Source organism: Gorilla gorilla, chromosome 16 (assembly GCF_029281585.2).
Source record: "Gorilla gorilla gorilla isolate KB3781 chromosome 16, NHGRI_mGorGor1-v2.1_pri, whole genome shotgun sequence".
In the NCBI taxonomy this organism is placed as follows: domain Eukaryota; kingdom Metazoa; phylum Chordata; class Mammalia; order Primates; family Hominidae; genus Gorilla; species Gorilla gorilla.
In genome coordinates, this window is record NC_073240.2 from 90,247,954 (window position 1) to 90,271,307 (window position 23,354).

Consider the following 23,354-nt stretch of genomic DNA (forward strand, 5'->3'; position numbering starts at 1 on the left):
CCGACTTGTTCTTCTTCTTCAACATTGTGTTGGCTATTCTGAATCTTTTGCCTCTCCATTTAGCAGTCTTTTTTCTTTCTTGTGCATGCAACAATGGTATATCTTATAATTGAGGGCATCTTAGATCTGATGAAATATGAGAGTTCCTCATGGATATTTCTAGAGATATCTTGTGCCTATAAAAGCATATACATAAAAGTATTATTTTTCTCTCAGCCGGGCACAGTGGCTCGTGCCTGTAATCCCAGCACTTTGGGAGGCTGAGGCAGGCGGATCACCTGAGGTCAGGAGTTCGAGACCAGCCTGACTAACATGGTGAAACCCCATCTCTACTAAAAATACAAAAATTAGCCGGGCATAGTGGTGGGAGCCTGTAATCCCAGCTACTCAGGAGGCTGAGGCAGGAGAATCACTTGAACTCGGGAGGCGGAGGTTGCACTGAGCCAAGATTGCGCCATTGCACTCCAACCTGGGCGACAGAGTGAGACTCCATCTCAAAAAAAAAAAAAGAGAGAAAAAGGATTATTTTTCTCTCAAGTTTATTTGTTTGGAAAACAATAATTTATTGCTCTTCCTTCCAAGTCTTTGTGAATTTACAGAAAAAAAAACAAAAACAAAAACAAAACAAAAAAAAGGATCAACATTTACAGACTGTTTAGTTCAGACTAAGAATGCCAGAGATGAGTACCTGTACTGCCGTGGCTGCTGGCTACATGGCACCAATATTCCCCAGCAGATATGCACTAAAGTTTAAAACAAGCCCCCTCCAGATTTGTATTATCACCTTCAGAAAGGCTGCATTCCTCACACTCCATCTCACACGACATACTCAGGTCGTTAGTCACATCTGAAAATAAACTGGCCAATAAATGTGTTTCCTTCTGTGCATCTACTTTCCACGAGGCTTCATATTCAATCCACCACCTTTTTAGCCACATTTTCTCTTCTGCTGTTTGTGCTAGAAGTTGTTGCTGTTGGGCTTCTCTCTGTTTTGCCATAAATTGGAGCAAGTTCCAAGCACCAACTACCTTCCTCTTCTCATTTTCTGCTGCTTTTGCAAGTTGGTCCACAGGCTCAATTAAACCACCAACTATTTCTGAAATGGGCTGATTTTGCCCACAAAATCCATGCACTCTTCCTTGGGGTCCCTGGTCTGCTACGTAACCTCAGGGTCCCGCACCCAGGCTTGCTCAGCTCATCAAAACACAGTCCTGCTTCACCCAGGCTGTCCTGGCCTGTTTCCCTTCCAGCTTCCCCGCAGAAGAGTGATTCTGCTCTGCAGGGTGACAGTGGCGGCCAGAGGAGGTGTGTCATCGGAAAGAATAAAGTCTGCTTGATTGTCACAGGGACTGTTCACTTAACACATATTTCTCGAGTGTGTGAGCATCTAGTCAATGCTGCTAGATGCCAGAGAGGCAAAGATGACTGCACTTGGTCCTAGCCCCTTGGAGCACCTTGTCTGGCACTGGCCCCACTGCTGCAGCCCTGGCTGAGGTCAGCAGGCTGCTCTCCCTCAGGTCAGTGGCCACCAGAGCCTTACCTGCCAGCCCTGTCTGCCACCATGGCTGCTGGGCCTCCCTCAAGCTTATTTTTGATGTCTATATTGTGGGTCAAATTATAAGAGGCTTTAAAAGGATGAGTGTAAATGGAGGTGTCTGTCCCCTAATGGGTGCCCAGAGGAATTTTTCCATGTCAGGTAAGGATACCTTTTTTTCTGAGGCAGGGTCTCACTCTGTCTCCCAGGCTGGAGTGCAAAGGGCGATCACAGCTCACTGCAGCCTCGACCTCCCAGGCTCAAGCAATCCTCCCACCTTTGCTTCCTGAGTAGCTGGAACTACAGGTGCTTGCCATCACACCCAGCTAATTTTTTTTTTTTTTTTGTATGTTTTTGTAGAGATGGGGTTTCACCATGTTGCCCAGGCTGGTCTTAAACTCAGCTCAAGCTATCTGGCCCCCTCTGCCTCCCAAAGTGCTGGGATTACAGGCGTGAGCCACAGTGCCCAGCCTAGAATATTTCATAAATGTAGCAAATTGGCTTTAGGGAACTTTTTCTGCTTCCAGCATTCAGCAGCTATTTGAAGGGTTTTGGAAGCAAAGGAATGGAGGGAGACAGGACGGCACCTTGAGGGAGACGCAGGGCTGAACGGAGCTGTTTGGGGATAGCTGTGGCTTGAGTGGGTCTGTTGGCTGAAAGCAGGGATTCGTTGAAGAAGGAGCAATGGACGAGGTGAGAGAGAGGATACTGGATGGAACCAGGTTCCAGAGGAGGCTGATGGGAGAGTGTCAGGAGCACCAAAGCGAGCCTTAGGAAAAAGAAGTTCAGACAGACAGACACTTCGGTAAACCACAGCTCCCAGTATTCACCACTGTGTGTAGTCTCCTCCCACACTGACTCTGGGCTTGGTCAGCTGACAAGCTTTGGCCAATAGGGCTCTAGCAAGAAGATGCCAGCAGAGGCTTGAAAAGTGCCTACCCCTGGCCTGGGATGCTTCCTCCTGGGATGCTCCCATTTGGAACCCAACTATTGTGCTGCAGAAGTTTAACTTAACTATGTAAGGAGGCCAAGAGGAGGCCCTGGCTGCCAGCCAGCATCAACTTCCAGTGACGTGAATGTGCCATTCTGGAACTGAATCCTGCAGCCTCGGTGGAGCAGCCTCAGCTGATGCCACGTGGAACAGAGATGAACTGCCGTTGCCGAGCTCTGCCCACGTTGCAGAATCATGAGCAAATGTGAGTTTTGTGGTTTTAAACCACGAAGTTTAGAGGGGGGTTGCAATAGAATGGAGGGGACTGCTTTTCTTCTGAGTTTTGGATTGAATTCTGCTTTATTATAACTTATTATATATTTGTAACAATTCTGTCTCCACCCATCAGTATTCACCCGCCTAAGGGCACTGAGGCACCAGGACTCTGGGAACCTTCCTTGATGTCTGGATCTACAGCAGTGACTCTTAGTGCAGCAGTTAAAAGCCAGACTGTCCTAGTGTGAATCTGGCCTTGGCTATTCATTGGCTGGAAGACCTGAGCCAAGCCTGTGCCTCTGTCCGGGCATCTGGGTAGATGTCCTAGGAGGCCACTAAGAAGAAAACTGAGGCCAGTGAGAGGCAGAGTTGAGGCAAGGCGCAACTCTATTCCCCTGCTGGGGAAAGCAGCTCTGCCCCTCGGCCTGCCCTGCTGACCAGGCATGACACACCACCTCATCAGCAGGGCCCACGGCACCCAGACCTGGCCCGGAGGGGCTGAGACAGCATTGCTAGGGGTCAGATGGTCACAGAATAAGCAACCTGAGACCTGGAAGGGCATAAGCATCTTCCCCTACCTGGAGTCAGAGGCATAGCTGACGTCAAACATCAGGGCAGGAGGGCCTGGAGGGGGTCGGAACCAGAGGTCACCCGGGTGTTTGGTTGGGAGGGGTGTCCATCATTATCTTATCCATCACCATCACCATTATTGCTAAACATACAGTGAGCATTACTATGTGCCGAGCACTCATCTAAGCCCTTTATACTTCTAAACTTCTAAACTTATCCTCATAGCCACTTTTGGACACCAGTACATTATTGTCTCCACATCATAGCTGAGGACTCAAGGGACAGAGGGGTTTTGTAACCTGCTGAAGAACATGCAGCAGCTGCATAGCATAGCCAGGATTTGAACCCTGGCAGCCTGGATCCAGAGCCTGCTTAGGACCACTCAGTGACACTATTGAGGATTTCAGCCACCTTCTCCATAACACTATAGTCTTGCTTTTACCCTACTCCCTCAAACATCTTTTTACCAGGTCAACATTAGCTTAGAAACTGAGACACTTTTCTTATTGAAGCACATGCTCCAAGTACACCCTCTCAGCTCCCCAATTAGACCATCATTCCTGCCTTCCCTCCCTCTTATCTCTTCTAAATCCTTACACCGAGTGCCACCTCCTCCATGAAGACTTCCTGTCCTGGTTACTTCCCTCCTGGAAATTTATACCTTCTCTCTTTCTTTTTTATTTCCTTTTCTTTCTTTCTTTTTTATTTATTTATTTATTTATTTATTTTTTGGAGACTTTTTGTTTTTTCTTTTCTTTTTCGAGACAGAGTCTTGCTCTGTCGCCCAGACTGGAGTACAGTGGGGTGATCTTGGCTCACTGTAGCCTCTGCCTCCCAGGTTCAAGTGACTCTCATGCCTCAGCCTCCCAAGTAGCTGGGACTACAGGTGTGTGCCACAAAGCCTGGCTAATTTTTTTTCTTTTTTTCTTTTTTTGCATTTTTAGTAGAGATAAGGTTTCACTGCATTGGCCAGGCTGGTCTCAAGCTCCTGGCCTCAAGTGATCCACCCGCCTCAACTTCCCAAAGTGCTGGTATTACAGGCATAAGCCACGGCGCCCGGCCTATACCTTCTTTCTTAATTTGCCCAGCACCATTGGTTTCCTCCACTAGTACATATTCCAGGGCTTGCCATAATCTGCTTTGATGCCTATGCTGACCACTGGGATGAGCCCCAGGGGCCCTCCCTTCACCATTCTGACAAATGTTCTTCCCAAAACCATGGGAGTAGCTAGGAAAAGGTAACCAACAGGGCTGTGGAGAAGACAGACAGCAGTAAGACATACAGTCCCTCAGAAGGTGGCAGCCAACCCTGCCTGAGCTCTTCTAGCACCCTAAGGGGGCAAGTTTGCTTTCAGCAGAAGAGCTGGGGTTTGGGCTGGGCATGGTGGCTCATGCCTGTAGTCCCAGCTACTGAGGAGGCTGAGGTGGGAGGATTACTTTAGCCCAGGAATTCAAGGTTAGGGTGAGCTATGTTTGTGCCACTGCACTTCAGCCTGGGCAACAGATCAAGACCCTATCTCTTTTTTAAAGAAGAAGGAGGAGGAGGAGGAGGAGAAGGAGAAGGAGAAGGAGAGGAAGAAGGGGGAGGGGGAGGAAAAGAAAGAGGAAGGAGGAGAAGGAGGGAGGAGGGAAGGGGAGAAGGAGAAGAAGGGGAAGGGAAAGGGGAAGGAGGAGGAGAGGAAGAGGAAGAAGGAGGAGGAGAGGAGGAGGAGGAGACAAGGAGGAGGAGGAAGGAGGAGGAGGAGAGGGAGGAGGAGAAGGAGGAGGGGGAGGAGGAGGAGAGGAGGAGGAAGAGGAGGGAGAAGGAGGAGGGGGAGAAGGAGGAGGAGGAAGAGGAGAAGAAGAAGGAGGAGGAGGAGATCTAGAGTTGAAGGCAATCTACAAGGTATATCAGGTTGGGATAAATATTTTGATATATTCATCTATGAGTTTTGTTCCCCTCCTCTTTGTATTTTTCTCTTTTCTTTTTTTTTCCTTTTTTTTAATTATTTTTTTTATTATTATACTTTAGGTTTTAGGGTACATGTGCACAATGTGCAGGTTAGTTACATATGTATACATGTGCCATGCTGGTGTGCTGCACCCACTAACTCGTCATCTAGCATTAGGTATATCTCCCAATGCTATCCCTCCCCCCTCCCCCCACCCCACAACAGGCTCCAGAGTGTGTTGTTCCCCTTCCTGTGTCCATGTGTTCTCATTGTTCAATTCCCACCTATGAGTGAGAATATGCGGAGTTTGGTTTTTTGTTCTTGTGATAGTTTACTGAGAATGATGATTTCCAATTTCATCCATGTCCCTACAAAGGACATGAACTCATCATTTTTTAAGGTTGCATAGTATTCCATGGTGTATATGTGCCACATTTTCTTAATCCGGTCTATCATTGTTGGACATTTGGGTTGGTTCCAAGTCTTTGCTATTGTGAATAATGCCGCAATAAACATACGTGTGCATGTGTCTTTATAGCAGCATGATTTATAGTCCTTTGGGTATATACCCAGTAATGGGATGGCTGGGTCAAATGGTATTTCTAGTTCTAGATCCCTGAGGAATCCCCACACTGACTTCCACAATGGTTGAACTAGTTTACAGTCCCACCAACAGTGTAAAAGTGTTCCTATTTCTCCACATCCTCTCCAGCACCTGTTGTTTCCTGACTTTTTAATGATTGCCATTCTAACTGGTGTGAGATGGTATCTCATTGTGGTTTTGATTTGCATTTCTCTGATGGCCAGTGACGGTGAGCATTTTTTCATGTTTTTTGGCTGCATAAATGTCTTATTTCGAGAAGTGTCTGTTCATGTCCTTTGCCCACTTTTTGATGGGGTTGTTTGTTTTTTTCTTGTAAATTTGTTTGAGTTCATTGTAGATTCTGGATATTAGCCCTTTGTCAGATGAGTAGGTTGTGAAAATTTTCTCCCATTTTGTAGGTTGCCTGTTCACTCTGATGGTAGTTTCTTTTGCTGTGCAGAAGCTCTTTAGTTTAATTAGATCCCATTGGTCAATTTTGGCTTTTGTTGTCATTGCTTTTGGTGTTTTAGACATGAAGTCCTTGCCCATGCCCATGTCCTGAATGGTAAAGCCTAGGTTTTCTTCTAGGGTTTTTATGGTTTTAGGTCTAACGTTTAAGTCTTTAATCCATCTTGAATTGATTTTTGTATAAGGTGTAAGGAAGGGATCCAGTTTCAGCTTTCTACATATGGCTAGCCAGTTTTCCCAGCACCATTTATTAAATAGGGAATCCTTTCCCCATTGCTTGTTTTTCTCAGGTTTGTCAAAGATCAGATAGTTGTAGATATGTGGCGTTATTTCTGAGGGCTCTGTTCTGTTCCATTGATCTATATCTCTGTTTTGGTACCAGTACCATGCTGTTTTGGTTACTGTAGCCTTGTAGTATTGTTTGAAGTCAGGTAGTGTGATGCCTCCAGCTTTGTTCTTTTGGCTTAGGATTGACTTGGCAATGCGGGCTCTTTTTTGGTTCCATATGAACTTTAAAGTAGTTTTTTCCAATTCTGTGAAGAAAGTCATTGGTAGCTTGATGGGGATGGCATTGAATCTATAAATTACCTTGGGCAGTATGGCCATTTTCACGATATTGATTCTTCCTACCCATGAGCATGGAATGTTCTTCCATTTGTTTGTATCCTCTTTTATTTCCTTGAGCAGTGGTTTGTAGTTCTCCTTGAAGAGGTCATTCACATCCCTTGTAAGTTGGATTCCTAGGTATTTTATTCTCTTTGAAGCAATTGTGAATGGGAGTTCACTCATGATTTGGCTCTCTGTTTGTTGTTGGTGTATAAGAATGCTTGTGATTTTTGTACATTGATTTTGTATCCTGAGACTGCTTAAGGAGATTTTGGGCTGAGACAATGGGGTTTTCTAGATATACAATCATGTCATCTGCAAACAGGGACAATTTGACTTCCTCTTTTCCTAATTGAATACCCTTTATTTCCTTCTCCTGCCTAATTGCCCTGGCCAGAACTTCCAACACTATGTTGAATAGGAGTGGTGAGAGAGGGCATCCCTGCCTTGTGCCAGTTTTCAAAGGGAATGCTTCCAGTTTTTGCCCATTCAGTATGATATTGGCTGTGGGTTTGTCATAGATAACTCTTATTATTTTGAAATATGTCCCATCAATACCTAATTTATTGAGAGTTTTTGGCATGAAGGGTTGTTGAATTTTGTCAAAGGCCTTTTCTGCATCTATTGAGATAATCATGTGGTTTTTGTCTTTGGTTCTGTGTATATGCTGGATTACATTTATTGATTTGCATATATTGAACCAGCCTTGCATCCCAGGGATGGAGCCCACTTGATCATGGTGGATAAGCTTTTTGATGTGCTGCTGGATTCGGTTTGACAGTATTTTATTGAGGATTTTTGCATCCATGTTCATCAAGGATATTGGTCTAAAATTCTCTTTTTTGGTTGTGTCTCTGCCCAGCTTTGGTATCAGGATGATGCTGGCCTCATAAAATGAGTTAGGGAGGATTCCCTCTTTTTCTATTGATTGGAATAGTTTCAGGAGGAATGGTACCAGTTCCTCCTTATACCTCTGGTAGAATTCAGCTGTGAATCCATCTGGTCCTGGACTCTTTTTGGTTGGTAAGCTATTGATTATTGCCACAATTTCAGATCCTGTTATTGGTCTATTCAGAGATTCAACTTCTTCCTGGTTTAGTCTTGGGAGAGTGTATGTGTCGAGGAATTTATCCATTTCTTCTAGATTTTCTAGTTTTATTTGCGTAGAGGTGTTTGTAGTATTCTCTGATGGTAGTTTGTAGTTCTGTGGGATTGGTGGTGATATCCCCTTTATCATTTTTTATTGCATCTATTTGATTCTTCTCTCTTTTTTTCTTTATTAGTCTTGCTAGTGGTTTATCAATTTTGTTGATCCTTTCAAAAAACCAGCTCCTGGATTCATTAATTTTTTGAAGGGTTTTTTGTGTCTCTATTTCCTTCAGTTCTGCTCTGATTTTAGTTATTTCTTGCCTTCTGCTAGCTTTTGAATGTGTTTGCTCTTGCTTTTGTAGTTCTTTTAATTGTGATGTTAGGGTGTCAATTTTGGATCTTTCCTGCTTTCTCTTGTGGGCATTTAGTGCTATAAATTTCCCTCTACACACTGCTTTGAATGCGTCCCAGAGATTCTGGTATGTTGTGTCTTTGTTCTCGTTGGTTTCAAAGAACATCTTTATTTCTGCCTTCATTTCGTTATGTACCCAGTAGTCATTCAGGAGCAAGTTGTTCAGTTTCCATGTAGTTGAGCGGTTTTAAGTGAGATTCTTAATCCTGAGTTCTAGTTTGATTGCACTGTGGTCTGAGCGATAGTTTGTTATAATTTCTGTTCTTTTACATTTGCTGAGGAGGGCTTTACTTCCAACTATGTGGTCAATTTTGGAATAGGTGTGGTGTGGTGCTGAAAAAAATGTATATTCTGTTGATTTGGGGTGGAGAGTTCTGTAGATATCTATTAGGTCCGCTTGGTGCAGAGCTGAGTTCAATTCCTGGGTATGCTTGTTGACTTTCTGTCTCGTTGATCTGTCTAATGTTGACAGTGGGGTGTTAAAGTCTCCCATTATTAATGTGTGGGAGTCTAAGTCTCTTTGTAGGTCACTCAGGACTTGCTTTATGAATCTGGGTGCTCCTGTATTGGGTGCATATATATTTAGGATAGTCAGCTCTTCTTGTTGAATTGATCCCTTTACCATTATGTAATGGCCTTCTTTGTCTCTTTTGATCTTTGTTGGTTTAAAGTCTGTTTTATCAGAGCCTAGGATTGCAACCCCTGCCTTTTTTTGTTTTCCATTTGCTTGATAGATCTTCCTCCATCCTTTTATTTTGAGCCTATGTGTGTCTCTGCATGTGAGACGGGTTTCCTGAATACAGCACACTGATGGGTCTTGACTCTTTATCCAATTTGCCAGTCTGTGTCTTTTAATTGGAGCATTTAGTCCATTTACATTTAAAGTTAATATTGTTATGTGTGAATTTGATCCTGTCATTATGATGTTAGCTGGTTATTTTGCTCGTTAGTTGATGCAGTTTCTTCCTAGTCTCGATGGTATTTACATTTTGGCATGATTTTGCAGCGGCTGGTACCGGTTGTTCCTTTCCATGTTTAGTGCTTCCTTCAGGAGGTCTTTTAGGGCAGGCCTGGTGGTGGCAAAATCTCTCAGCATTTGCTTGTCTGTAAAGTATTTTATTTCTCCTTCACTTATGAAGCTTAGTTTGGCTGGATATGAAATTCTGGATTGAAAATTCTTTTCTTTAAGAATGTTGAATATTGGCCCCCACTCTCTTCTGGCTTGTAGAGTTTCTGCCGAGAGATCCGCTGTTAGTCTGATGGGCTTCCCTTTGAGAGTAACCCGACCTTTCTCTCTGGCTGCCCTTAACATTTTTTCCTTCATTTCAACTTTGGTGAATCTGACAATTATGTGTCTTGGAGTTGCTCTTCTCAAGGAGTATATTTGTGGCGTTCTCTGTATTTCCTGAATCTGAATGTTGGCCTGCCTTGCTAGATTGGGGAAGTTCTCCTGGATAATATCCTGCAGAGTGTTTTCCAATTTGGTTCCATTCTCCCTGTCACTTTCAGGTACACCAATCAGACATAGATTTGGTCTTTTCACATAGTCCCATATTTCTTGGAGGCTTTGCTCATTTCTTTTTATTCTTTTTTCTCTAAACTTCCCTTCTCTCTTCATTTCATTCATTTCATCTTCCATCGCTGATACCCTTTCTTCCAGTTGATCACATCGGCTCCTGAGGCTTCTGCATTCTTCACGTAGTTCTCGAGCCTTGGTTTTCAGCTGCATCAGCTCCTTTAAGCACTTCTCTGTATTGGTTATTCTAGTTATACATTCTTCTAAATTTTTTTCAAAGTTTTCAACTTCCTTGCCTTTGGTTTGAATGTCCTCCCGTAGCTCGGAGTAATTGGATCGTCTGAAGCCTTCTTCTCTCAGCTTGTCAAAGTCATTCTCCATCCAGCTTTGTTCCGTTGCTGGTGAGGAACTGTGTTCCTTTGGAGGAGGTGAGGCGCTCTGCTTTTTAAAGTTTCCATTTCTTCTGCTCTGTTTTTTCCCCATCTTTGTGGTTTTATCTACTTTTGGTCTTTGATGATGGTGATGTACAGATGGGTTTTTGGTGTGGATGTCCTTTCTGTTTGTTAGTTTTCTGTCTAACAGACAGGACCCTCAGCTGCAGGTCTGTTGGAGTACCCGGTTGTGTGAGGTGTCAGTCTGCCCCTGCTGGGGGGTGCCTCCCAGTTAGGCTGCTCGGAGGTCAGGCATCAGGGACCCACTTGAGGAGGCAGTCTGCCCGTTCTCAGATCTCCAGCTGCATGCTGGGAGAACCACTGCTCTCTTCAAAGCTGTCAGACAGGGACATTTAAGTCTGCAGAGGTTACTGCTGTCTTTTTGTTTGTCTGTGCCCTGCCCCCAGAGGTGGAGCCTACAGAGGCAGGCAGGCATCCTTGAGCTGTGGTGGGCTCCACCCAGTTCGAGCTTCAGGGCTGCTTTGTTTACCTAAGCAAGCCTGGGCAATGGCGGGCGCCCCTCCCCCAGCCTCGCTGCCGCCTTGCAGTTTGATCTCAGACTGCTGTGCTAGCAATCAGCGAGACTCCGTGGGCGTAGGACCCTCCGAGCCAGGTGCAGGATATAATCTCCTCATGTGCCGTTTTTTAAGCCCGTCGGAAAAGCGCAGTATGCGGGTGGGACTGACCCGATTTTCCAGGTGGCGTCTGTCACCCTTTTCTTTGACTAGGAAAGGGAACTCCCTGACCCCTTGCGCTTCCCGAGTGAGGCAATACCTCGCCCTGCTTCGGCTCACGCACGGTGCGTGCACCCACTGACCTGCGCCCACTGTCTGGCACTCCCTAGTGAGATGAACCCGGTACCTCAGATGGAAATGCAGAAATCACCCATCTTCTGCGTCGCTCATGCTGGGAGCTGTAGACCGGAGCTGTTCCTATTCGGCCATCTTGGCTCCTCCCCCGTATTTTTCTCTTTTCTATTCTTCCAAATGTGCAAGTAGTGGGCTCTGTGGTCACTGTCTCTGGGCAGGGCTGTGACAGAGCAGAAAATAAAAGTTGCCCACCAAACACTAACTCCCTTCCTGGACTACATTTTCATAGGTCTAGTCTAAGACACCCTGAGGTAGAAAGAATTTCATAGAGAAGACAAAATGTCTTGGAGAAAGATGAAAGACAAAGGGTTCATCCACCCAGGGCAGAGGAGCTATGAGGAGGGAGAGGTCATGGGTCCAAGGAACAGAGCAGACCTGGCCTGTCTCCCTAGTAGATCCCAGAAGCGACACACATGAACCCAGAGAAGGATCACAGAAGAGTGTCATGGGGCGGGGGTCACTTAGATGGAATTTGCCGAGACTCTGGGCCTTAGCCTATGGAGCAGGGATGGCAGATGTCTCAGCAGCAACCATGTGGACATGTGTCCAATGAAGAAATGCTTTGCACACAGCCTAAGATTCCAGACCCAGAGAACAACCATGGAGCTATGGGTCAGGGAGGAGCAGGGAACACATCTTCAAGAACCGGGGTTAAGTTCCCCCCAGTTTAGCAGACTAGCTGATTTGTAAAACACAAAGTTAAACTTCATGTGCACCTGAGTTTGTGAACTGACATTTCCACCCACTGCACATGTTCCCACATTGTGAGTCCTGGGGATCCAATCTGTTCCCGTTCTTGTTGGAGCAAGGGAGCCCACAAACTCACTAGAACCCATCTGCTGGGATGGGAGGTGGAGAGGAGAGGGCTGGCTTTCCCTCAGATGCCAGGCAACTGTTTCTAGGTTGCTAATCTTGCCACCTGCCCAGTTCCCCCAGCCCTGAGGAAGGCAAGGGCAGCCTGAGTTACCCCCATGAGTTAGGGAGCTTGGGGAAAACATGCACAAGTGGCCAGGAGACTGAGGGAAAGGAGGCTGCATGCAGGCTGGGGATTTAAAACCTTTTTGAGAATGATCTACTGAGCATCTGCTATGTACCAGGTCCTGGGCTAAAATCTGGAAGATAAGTTAAAAAAAAAAATAGGCCAGGCACTGTGGCTCATATCTGCAATCCCAGCACTTTGGTAGGCCCAGGTGGGTGGATCACCTGAGGTCAGGAGTTGGAGACAAGCCTGGCCAACATGGCGAAACCCCATCTCTACTAAAAATACAAAAATTAGCTGGGCGTGGTGGTGCGCGCCTGTAATCCCAGCTACTCAGGAGGCTGAGGCAGGAGAATTGCTTCAACCCAGGAGGCGGAGGTTGCAGTGAGCCAAGATCATGCCACTGCACTCCAGCCTGGGTGACAAGAGTGAAACTCTGTCTCAATAATAATAATAATAATAATAAGTATGCTAGAAAGCACTGTTTCAGAGCCTGGCACATAGTAGATGCTTCATAAATCCTATATACCTCATACTCTTCCTGGAAGGATACAAAGATGTGGGAAATACAGTTTCACTCTCAAGAATCCTAAGATTTTGTGAGAGGGTCAAGACTCTCATGCACAGCTCTCTACAACCCAGGTAAAGCAAGATGAACACCATAGCTCAGGCCTAAGGATACAACGGCTCAAGGGAGGGACAGAACACCTGGGTGAAGCTTCACTTTGAGGTACTGATATGGTTTGGCTGTGCCCTGACCCAAATCTCATCTTGAATTGTAGCTCCCACAATTCCCACATGTCATGGGAGGGACCTGGTGGATAACCGAATCATGGGGGCGGGTCTTTCCCATGTTGTTCTCGTGATAGTGAAGAAGTCTCACAAGATCTGATGGTTTTATAAAGGAGAGTTCCCCTGCAGATGCTCTCTCTTGCCTGCTGCCATGTAAGACATCCCTTGCTCTTCCGCCATGATTGTGAGGTGTCCCCAGCCATCTGGAACTGTGAGTCAATTAAACCTCTTTCCTTTATAAATTACCCAGTCTCAGGTATGTCTTTGTTAACAGCGTGAGAACAAACTAATAGAGGTACCATGTCAATATTGAGGGTACATATAGGGGAGGTGGGAGGTGAGGAGGTGGACAGAGAACAGGACTCGTGAGAAGCTATTGGTAGACTGAGCCACAGGAGAATATATTCTGGCAGTCACTAACTTCCAGAGTGAAAGTTCACATGCAAATCAGTCGTTTGGAATTTGGAATGCATTTTCCCATGGGAACAATACCATACATGGAGGCTGAGATCTTAGGCCAGAGGATGGAAACAGATTTACCCCCACAGTATTATTCAACTAGGTTACTCATAGCATTACTTAGTTCAGATTTCAGGGAGATGGGAGCCCTGTGGCCCACCTCATTGTGGGGCTGGACCTGCCCTAGGTCAAGGTCTTTTTTGTCTGGGGCATGGAATGGTTTAGGAGGAGATTAAATTTGAGAAATCATAAGGCTGATTCTAATTGCATTTAACGGCAAAACTATCAGCTGACATACATGTATAATTACATATTAGAGTATTCAGGAGAAAGTGATGAAATAAATTCTAAATTACTACGAAATCAGCAGGCAGGCTAATCTTAGAATTTCATGGTGGCCAAAGCAGTACTGTTTGATGTAAATGCCTCCTAATCCCTAATTCAATATGACTGGTGTCTTTATTAAAAAGGAGGGTTTGGACCCAGAGACAGACACACACACACACACATACACACACACACACGACACACACACAAGGAGAAGGCCATGTGAAGATGAGGGCTGAGATTGGACGATGTTTCTACAAGCCAAGGAACTCGAAAGATTGCCTGCAAACCACAAGCAGGGGAGCAGCATGGAACAGATCCTCAGAGCTCACAGGGAGCCCATCCAGCCAATACCCTGATCTCAGACTTCAGCCTCCAGAACTGTGAAACAACACATTTCTGTGGTTTAAGCCACAGACCTCTCCCTCCTCATGGCCCCCTCTTCCCTGAGGGGATGTACCCTTTGCCTTTCACCTTTCTCCAAGACATTTTGTCTTCTCTAGGAAATTCTTTCCACCTCAGGGTGTCTTAGACTAGACCTATGAAAACATAGTCCAGGAAGGGAGCTAGTATTTGGTGGGCAGCATTTTTTTTTTTTTTTTTTTTTGAGATGGAATCTCACTCTGCCGCCCAGGCTGTAGTGCAGTGGCATGGTCTCGGCTCACTGCAACCTCTGCCTCCCGGGTTCAAGAGATTCTCCTGCTTCCGCCTCCTGAGTAGCTGGGACTACAGGCACGTGCCACCACGCCTGGCCAATTTTTTGTATTTTTAGTAGAGAAGAGGTTTCACTGTGTTCGCCAGGATGGTCTCAATCTCCTGACCTTGTGATCCGCCCACCTCAGCCTCCCAAAGTGCTGGGATTACAGGCATGAGCCACCGTACCCGGCCTGTGGGCAGCTTTGATTTTCTGCTCTGTCACAGCCAGCCCAGAGACAGTGGTAACTTGTGGTACTTTGTTACGGCAGCCCTAGCAAACTAATACAGGTATTAGAGTACGGCAGTAGCAGTGGATAACTGACATGCAGCATAATCTCACCACCCTAGTAGAACTGACCAGGCCAGGGACCCTTATAGAAACAAAGGCAGCCAACTGCTGACTGAGCAGTGCCCTCTGACATGGCCTGGGGCCAGCGCTGTGACCAACAGCAGCTCCCAATACTAACCACCCAATCAGATAGTGTTTCTTGGGGGATTTGAAGGGAGTGCAAGGCCCTCAAAGAAGGTGGACACAGGAGGCAGTAAGCAGAGGCCATGGAAGAATCATGCATGAGGACAGCCTTCGAGAGGAGGGGAGAATGGAGACAGGCTTTGGGAGCGACAAGAGAAGCAGAGACTCAAGGGTGAATCGGAAGCCAAGGCAAAAATGGGCAAAGACACACCTATGATGGCGCCCCTTGGAGCAAGAGCAGTCCCACTGCCTTTGCAGGGTAAAGAGGTGCTCACATCTTTGCTTCTAGCGGCTGCCAAGCTGCCAGAACTCTCATTTTCCCAATTAAGGTGCCAGCCTCCTGGACGCCTCACCTCCGCATGGAGCCTTGAAATGACCACTCCCTTGCCAAGTACAGCACCTGAGCTGGTCTCTTCCCCCTGCAGCCCAAGAGAGTCTAACACATTGCTGCAGAGGCAGTAGAAAACATAGACAAGCCAAAATAAGAAAAGGAAAGGCAGGCACAGTGGCTCACTCCTGTAATCCCAGCACTTTGGGAGGCCAAGGCAGGCAGGTCACCTGAGGTCAGGAGTTCAAGACCAGCCTAGCCAACATGATGAAACCCCGTCTCTACTAAAAATACAAAAATTAGCTGGGCATGGTGACGCACGCCTGTAGTCCCAGCTACTCGGGAGGCTGAGGCAGGAGAATTGCTTGAACCCAGGAGGTGGAAGTTGCAGTGAGCCGAGATAGCACCGCTACACTCCAGCCTGGGTGACAGGGCAAGACTCTGTCTCAAAAAAAAAAAAAAAAAAGGATTTTTAAAAAAGAATTTATGCTGTGCCACCAAAATGTATGCATGTCAGAAATTGTACTTTGGCCAGGTGCAGTGGCTCACACCTGTAATCCCGGCACTTTGGGAGGCCGAGGTGGGTGGATCACTTGAGGTCAGGAGTTTGAGACCAGCCTGACCAACATGATGAAACCCCATCTCTACTAAAAATACAAAAATTAGCCAGGGTTGGTGGTGCACGCCTGTAGTCCCAGCTACTTGGAAGACCGAGGCAGGAGAATCGTTTGAACCCAGCAGAGGAGGATGCAGTGAGCCGAGGTTGTGCCACTGTACTCTAGCCTGGGCAACTGAGCAACACACCATTCCAAAAAAAGAAAAAAGAAAAAAAAAGAAAAGGCACCTGTAACCCAGAAACAACCACTGTTAATATTTCAGTGTTTATTCTTTCTCAAAGTCTTTTATTCTCTGCATATATTTTTATAAAATAGGGTAATACTATATGTACTGTTTGTAACATGGCTCTTCTTTAAACAGCTCTAAAAAAAACATTTTTCTAAATAAATTAAAAATTGTCATTATATGTAGTGGGTATTCCATTGTGTGCAATGTGCTTAATCAATCTTCTATTGTTGCCAGGCAAGGTGGCTCACGCCTGTAATCCTAGTGACTCGGGAGGCTGAGGTTGGAGGATCACTTGAGGCCCGGAGTCTAAGACCAGCCTCGGCAACCTAGCAAGACCCCATCTCTATGGCGCACACTTGCAGTTTCAGCTATTCTAGAGGCTGAGGCAAGGAGGAACACTTGAGCCCAGGAGTTCAAGACTGCAGTGAGCCATGATTGCGCCACCGTACTTCAACCTGAGTGATGAATTGAAACCCAGTCTAAAAAAATTTTTTTTAAATCTCCTATTGTTGGTAATTTAGTTTGTGTCCAGTTTTAATGTGTCTATCTTTTGATTTAACTATCCTACTTTTAGGACTATCTCCCACAAAAGTAAAGCACCAGTTTCTTTTATTTATTTATTTATTTTTTTTGATTCAAGGTTTCATTTCCATCGCTCAGGCTGGAGTGCAGTGGCACGATCTCATCTCACTGCAACCTCTGCCTCCTGGACTCAAATGATCCTCTCTCTCCTGCCTCAGCCTCTTGAGTAGCTGGGACTATAGGCAAATGCTATCATGCTCAGCTAATTTTAAGTATCTTTTTTTGTAGAGATGAGTTTTCACCATGTTGCCCAAGCTGGTCTTGAACTCCGGACCACAAGCGATCCGCTGGCCTTGGCCTCCCAAAGTGCTGGGATTACAGGTGTGAGCCATCACTCCCAGCCTACTAGTTTATAATATTTACAGAGATGTTTATCACAATATTATTGATAATAGCAAAAATCACTAGAAACACCCTGGATGTCTACCAATATGGGGGCGGTTGAATAATCCATAGCATATTCTATACTATGAAATATTGAACTGCTGTTAAGAGTGAGATGAAGTGAGATGAATCAATATTACTTGTCAAAATGATCATGGTATGTGGCTAAGGGAAAATGTAGTTTACAAATTAATTGTATAATGTGATTTTTGCTTTTTTGTTTTTACAGACTGGGTCTCACTCTGTCATCCAGGCTGCAGTGCAGTGGCGTGATCACGGCTCACTGCAGTCTTGACCACCCGGGCTCACACAATCCTCCTGCCTCAGCCTCCTGAGTAGCTGGAGTCACCATGCCCAGCTAATTTTTAAACATATTTTGTAGAGACAGAGTCTGCCTATGTTGCACAGGCTGGTCTCAAACTCCTGGCCTCAAGCAGTCCTCTGACCACAGACTCCCAAAGTGCTGGGATTACAGATGTGAGCTGCCACACCTAGCCTGATTTTTGCTTTTAATTAAAATTTTGTAAATGGAGGTGGGAATCCCTCTATGAATTTTTAATTTGTAACTATTCGTATCTTCCTAGGGAAAATAATAGGAAAAAAACTCACAAAACTGTTAATATTGCTCACCTCAGGAGATGGCGTTGGAGATATTTGCCTAGTTACAAGAATATGTATGGATTTTGCAACTTGAATGACACAGTAAGAAAGAACACCATGCCCCAGTGCAGGATTGTGGCAGGAATTTGAATCTTTAATTCCTTCAGACACCGGGCACAGATCGAGACCATCCTGGCTAACACGGTGAAACCCCGTCTCTACTAAAAATACAAAAAAAATAGCCAGGCATGGTGGCAGGTGCCTGTGGTCCCAGCTACTCAGGAGGCTGAGGCAGGAGAATGGCGTGAGCCTGGGAGGCGGAGTTTGCAGTGAGCCGAGTTCGCACCACTGCACTCCAGCCTGGGCGACAGAGCGAGACTCCATCTCAAAAAAATAAAATAAAAAAATAAAATTCCTTCAGGGTGCTTGCAAAAGATAGAACAGTGCAATGAAAAAAATCAGACCCAGCAGCACTACTTATTACAACATGACCTTGAGTGAGTCATTCACCTCACTGGGCCTCAGTTTTCTTGTCTGTAAAATGGGACAATAGCAATCTCTACCTGTCAGAGTTTGTGTGCAGGCAGTCAGTAAATATAGTCAGTAGGCATTAAATTTTTTTCACACTGTTAATCCAGTTTATAAGTGATACCTTTTTTTTTTTTTTTTTTTTTTTTGAGATGGAGTTTTGCACTTGTTACCCAAGCTGGAGTGCAATGGCGCCATCTCGGCTCACTGCAACCTCCGCCTCCCTGGTTCAAGCGATTCTCCTGCCTCAGCCTCCTGAGTAGCTGGGATTACAGGCACACGCCACCACGCCCGGCTAATTTTTTGTATTTTTAGTAGAAATGGGGTTTCACCATGTTAGCAGGCTGGTCTTGAACACCTGACCTCAGGTGATCCCCCTGCCTCAGCCTCCCAAAATGTTGGGATTACAAGCATGAGCCGCTGCGCCAGGCCAGCGTGATACCATTTTTAAAAGTGTTAAGTGAAAAGGGTAAAGGATCTGTTGAAGCCCCTTTGTAAGCATGTGAGTTCTGCTTGAGAAGCCACCCCCGGGTTAGCTCTTCTAAGCTGCTCATAGCTAATTCCCTTCCTTCATCTCCACTTCCCTTTGGGGTTTGGCGCAGTGGTGATGGGGTTTCTGAAGATGAGGTAGGGCAGGGGTTACACAGTGACCACTGGGAAGTTGGGGACTGGCCGCCTCTGGAACTCCAAGGATTGATTTTCATGGTTAGCAAACAGCTGAGAGTTCTTTGGGAAGCTTCAATGGTGAAAATGCTATTTTTGGTAAGAGGGTAAGAATACAGCCCCTTCTTGTTTAGCCATGGTCGTGGAATCACGGTGGGGGCGTGCCTGGTGCATGGGCTCCTGAGAGGCAGGCCCCGTTGGGCTCACCCCCATTCCTGCTGCCATTCCCTCCATGGCCTCAGGGTGGCGCTGCTCCCTCTCCAACTGGGGCCATCTATTGCCGTCATGCGGCTTCCCAGTGAAACCTGCTATTAATAAGAAGGAATGAAAAAGAAAAGAAAAGAAAAGAAAGAAACAAACCTGCCAGAACTTTCCAATCACACTGTCCTAAAAGCTGAGGACTAAGAAAACGAAGATAGACTCAGGGGACACCGTGAGTCAAAACTTTAGTTTGCCAGGTCTGACTTCTTTCCTGCAGCTCTTCGCCCTCTACCCAGTCCATCAGGGACCCCAGGACTAGGACTCCCTAGCTCCCCACTTACAAATTAAGCCCACCAACATTTGTGGGGCACCAGGCAAGAGAACGAATGGAAGCTCACATACTCTATGTCTGCATATTTTCAAGTTGTTCAGTCAAGCTGGTAAACCCTTAAATGAAGTATGCTCCATCCTTCCGCCTTGAGGTAGATACCTTCATAACCACCTAAAAGACCAGGTTGACTTTTAGGATTTTCAGCCTCCTTGGAGATCCATTCCCCTGGCTCTGCACTTCTGGCCCCAGGTCCACCCACCCACGCTCATCCTCTCAGATCGTGAGGAGCCTCACATACGCGTGGATACTCCAGCTCACACATCCAAGCTTCCTCCACACCCACACCCCTTACAACCCTGAAAACAGCTACCCCTTGGCCACTCCTAGTACCTAGCGTGTGAACACAGGTAGTGAGGTCCACTCTTGGGAAGAGAGACCCAGAGAAAATGAAGATGCCCCGCAGCCACGGAAGAGGGCTTGCTGTAATTTGGACAGAAACTCTGGGGTCCTGGTACACGGAGCCTAGTCTTGGGTGGGTGTATGGACTCCCTTTGTAGAAAGGAACATGGCCCGAGGAGGTGCACAGCAGGAGCTTCTCCTGCTCTGGGCCCAGGGGATGGGGGCAAGAAGAGATGACATCCTTAACTCCCTCCATCCCTCAGGAGTGCCCCTGGACATCGAGACTCCTGGAAATCTGGGTTGTGACAGGCCAAGTCCCTTCTTAATTCCTCTTTCCTGCTATGGAGCCCCCTCATGTCCAGTGATTGGCAGCAGGAAAGACCTCACCCTTCAGACAAGACCACAGTATCTGCCCTTGAAGCCTTTCTCTTTCAGCCCTCAACAATATCTCAATAAAAACAGCAATCCAACGTTGGACAGAAGCCTGCAGTAATGGGTGGTGGTGCAGAAGCCATCCTTTCAAGGGCACAGAGTGCCGTTTCTCTCTCAAGGGATGGATAATTCCTGCCTTAATGCAACCTTCATCTGCCTAGTCACCAGCTGATGGGAAAGCAGCTCCAGCGAAAGATAAGGGCTCTTTGCCTGAAATGAAAAATTCATGAAGGAAGACTAGGAATGGGGCACGCAGAGAGCTGCCAAGTTGCTGTGCTCTGAGAACCTGACAAGAAGCTCAAAAAGCCAAATGGAAATTTTCTCTCCTCTCCAGCATCTCACATCATGCCCTCTTCCATGTTTGGGGCTCTCTTCTCTGCTGTACCTGGTCACAGCTCTGCAGTCTCACCAATGCCCATATGCCAGGGGATCCAGGAAGAGGGGTACCTCTGCCCACCCAGGCGAGCCACTTGACACCCACTCACATCCTCACAAAATGTTCGCTGTGGCTAGACAAGCTGGCATGGTTCTGACCACCTGCCTGCCTAGACCAGACCTGGAGGAAACCCAAACTGGCTATTTATTTGTCCCTAGGAGATGCCTACAGATTACTTCCTGTTCCAATTTTCTGACCCACAGATCTGATCAAAATTCGTTAGGTTGATCATTGGTCACAACTCATAACTTGGGAAGGCAGCCCTGAATTTCTTGTCACAATGTTGGGCAGACAGTGGTATGGATGGAATGAAAGGGGAAAAAAACCTCTTGAACCATGAATTGGAGAATTTAACTCTATCGTAGGGATGGGCTTGAGAAGTATGACCGGCTACCCCATAATATACAGAATGGCACAGCAGTCGCAGGTGCCATTCCAGAGATGGTGGGTTCGAGGGCAGTAATTGATCCCCAGAAATTAGGTAGGAGGGCAGGCTGCCATCGCAGAGGAATCTGCCACCAAGGAAGTCCACCAGACTCTACTGTCAATGGGAAATGGGAAACTTGAGTCTCCTATTGCAGAGCCGCTGTTCCTTCTTCTTGCTGCAGGGTCCGTGGCCAAAGGAAAACCTCACTCCACTGTCCCCTGCCCAGGCCAGCTGTGGAACGCAGGTCCTCCATGAACTTGGGGGCCCCTCTTGGTCTCCCAGTGCATTGGCTCTTGGTTCCCAGGTCTTCCAGGCATTTATGCAGCCTTTTCCATTCAAAGCAGGAACTGGATTCAGACAGCAGTGTCTCATTGAAAAGCTTGTCCCTTCAACACCAGCCCCTAAGAACCACTCCGAGGCCTTTTTTTTTTTTTTTTTTTTTTTTTTTGAGACAGAGTTTCGCTCTTGTTGCCCAGGCTGGAGTGCAATGGCATGATCTCGGCTCACTGCAACGTCCATCTCCTAGGTACAAGCAATTCTCCTGTCTCAGCCTCCCAAGTAGCTCAGATTACAGGCACCCACAACCATGCTCGGCTAATTTTTTTGTATTTAGTAGAGACGGGGTTTCACCGTGTTAGTCAGGCTGCTCGTGAACTCCTGATCTCAGGTGATCCACCCACCTCGGCCTCCTAAAGTGCTGGGATTACAGGCATGCACCACCTCGCCCGGCCAGCCTTTTTAAAAAAAACACTAACTCCTCCCAAAACAAAGAGTTTTTTCGCTCATTTTCTCCATACTACAGCTTTACCATGAAGAACACAGATATAAAAACCTAAAGTCTTATCTGCCCTCTGCCCCATCCCAGTACAAACAGGAAACTCATGCTACAACAAAAAGACAAAACATAGGTCACATTCTCAATGGGCCACCCTGATATACACAGAAGCCTAGCAGTTAAGACTAAAGCCCCAAGTCCAAGTGTAATCTGTTTCTTCTTTTATGTGTAGGAAGTTGTTTGAAGCTTTTTCCTCCAGATTTTAAGTGATTTGTGTTCACTGTGGAACACTTGAAACGTATAAGAATAAAGACAAAGGGGGGAAGTGTCCATCATCTCACTACCCAGAAGCAAACTATTAGTATTTTTTAAATATTTCTTTCCTAGTTTTGTCCTGTGCCTTTTTAAGTTTCATTTGAAATCAAGACTGTATATGCAATGTGGATCGAGAGTATTTTGTACAGCCATTAAAAAAAAAGAATGAAATCATGTCCTTTGCAGCAACAGGAATGCAGCTAGAGGCCATTATCCTAAATGAATTGATGAAGAAATAGAAAATCAAATACCACATGTTCTCACTTATAAGTAGAGCTAAACAATGGGTACTCATGGACTTAATGATGGAAACAGACACTGGGGACTCCAAAAATGGGGAGGGAGGGAAGGAGGGAGGGAAGGATTGAAAAACTACCTACTTGGGGCCAGGCATGGTGGCTCACGCCTTGTAATCCCAGCACTTTGGGAGGCCAAGGCAGGTGGATCACCTGAGGTCAGGAGTTTGAGACCAGCCTGGCCAACATGGTGAAACCCCATCTCTACTAAAAATACAAAAATTAGCCAGGCGTGGTGGCATGTGCCTGTAATCCCAGCTACTCGGGAGGCTGAGGCACGAGAATTGCTTGAACCCGGGAGGTAGATGTTGCAGTGAGCTGAGATCGCACCATTGCACTCCAGCCTAAGCAACAAGAGCAAAATTCCATCTCGGAAAAAAAAAGAAAAAGAAAAACTACCTACTGGGTACAATGTTCACTATTTGGGTGATGGGTTCAATAGAAGCTCAAACCCCAGCATTATACAATATACTCATGTAATAAACCCGCACGTGTACCTCCTGAATCTAAACAATTCAAAACAGATCTGTATTTTTTTTTTTTTTCTGAGACAAGGTCTCACTTTATCACCCAGACTGGAGTGCAGTGGCACAATCTCAGCTCACTGCAGCCTCAACTTCCCAAGTTCAAGCCATCCTCCCACCTCAGCCTCTCCAGTAGCTGGGACTACAGGTGTGCACCACCACACCTGGCTAATTTTTGTATTTTTCTGTAGAAACGGGGTTTTGCCATGTTGCCCAGGCTGGTCTTGAACTCCTGGGCTTAAGCAGTCTGCCTGCCTCAGCCTCCCAAAGTGCTAGGATTACAGATGTGAGCTACGGTGCCTGGCCCAAAAAAGATAATTTCAAAAAGAGTATTTTCCCAAGGCAA

At 46.2% G+C, this 23,354-nt stretch overlaps 1 long non-coding RNA gene and 1 pseudogene across 2 annotated transcripts in view; one reads left to right on the top strand and one right to left on the bottom strand.

The window, feature by feature from the left end:
- Window positions 1–837: 837 nt before the first annotated feature.
- On the bottom strand, window positions 838–1,563 carry LOC115930797 (intraflagellar transport protein 20 homolog; annotated as a pseudogene).
- Window positions 1,564–2,427: 864 nt separating this feature from the next.
- The window catches only part of LOC129526946 (uncharacterized), a 39,693-nt gene continuing 18,766 nt past the window's right edge, over window positions 2,428–23,354 (top strand). The window contains exons 1-2 of one of the 2 annotated variants that reach the window (XR_008671761.2): window positions 2,428–2,730; window positions 12,838–13,198. This is a non-coding gene — a long non-coding RNA (uncharacterized lncRNA). The remainder of the gene's footprint in view (window positions 2,731–12,837; window positions 13,199–23,354) is intronic. The other variant, XR_010131069.1, reaches the window with a different exon arrangement.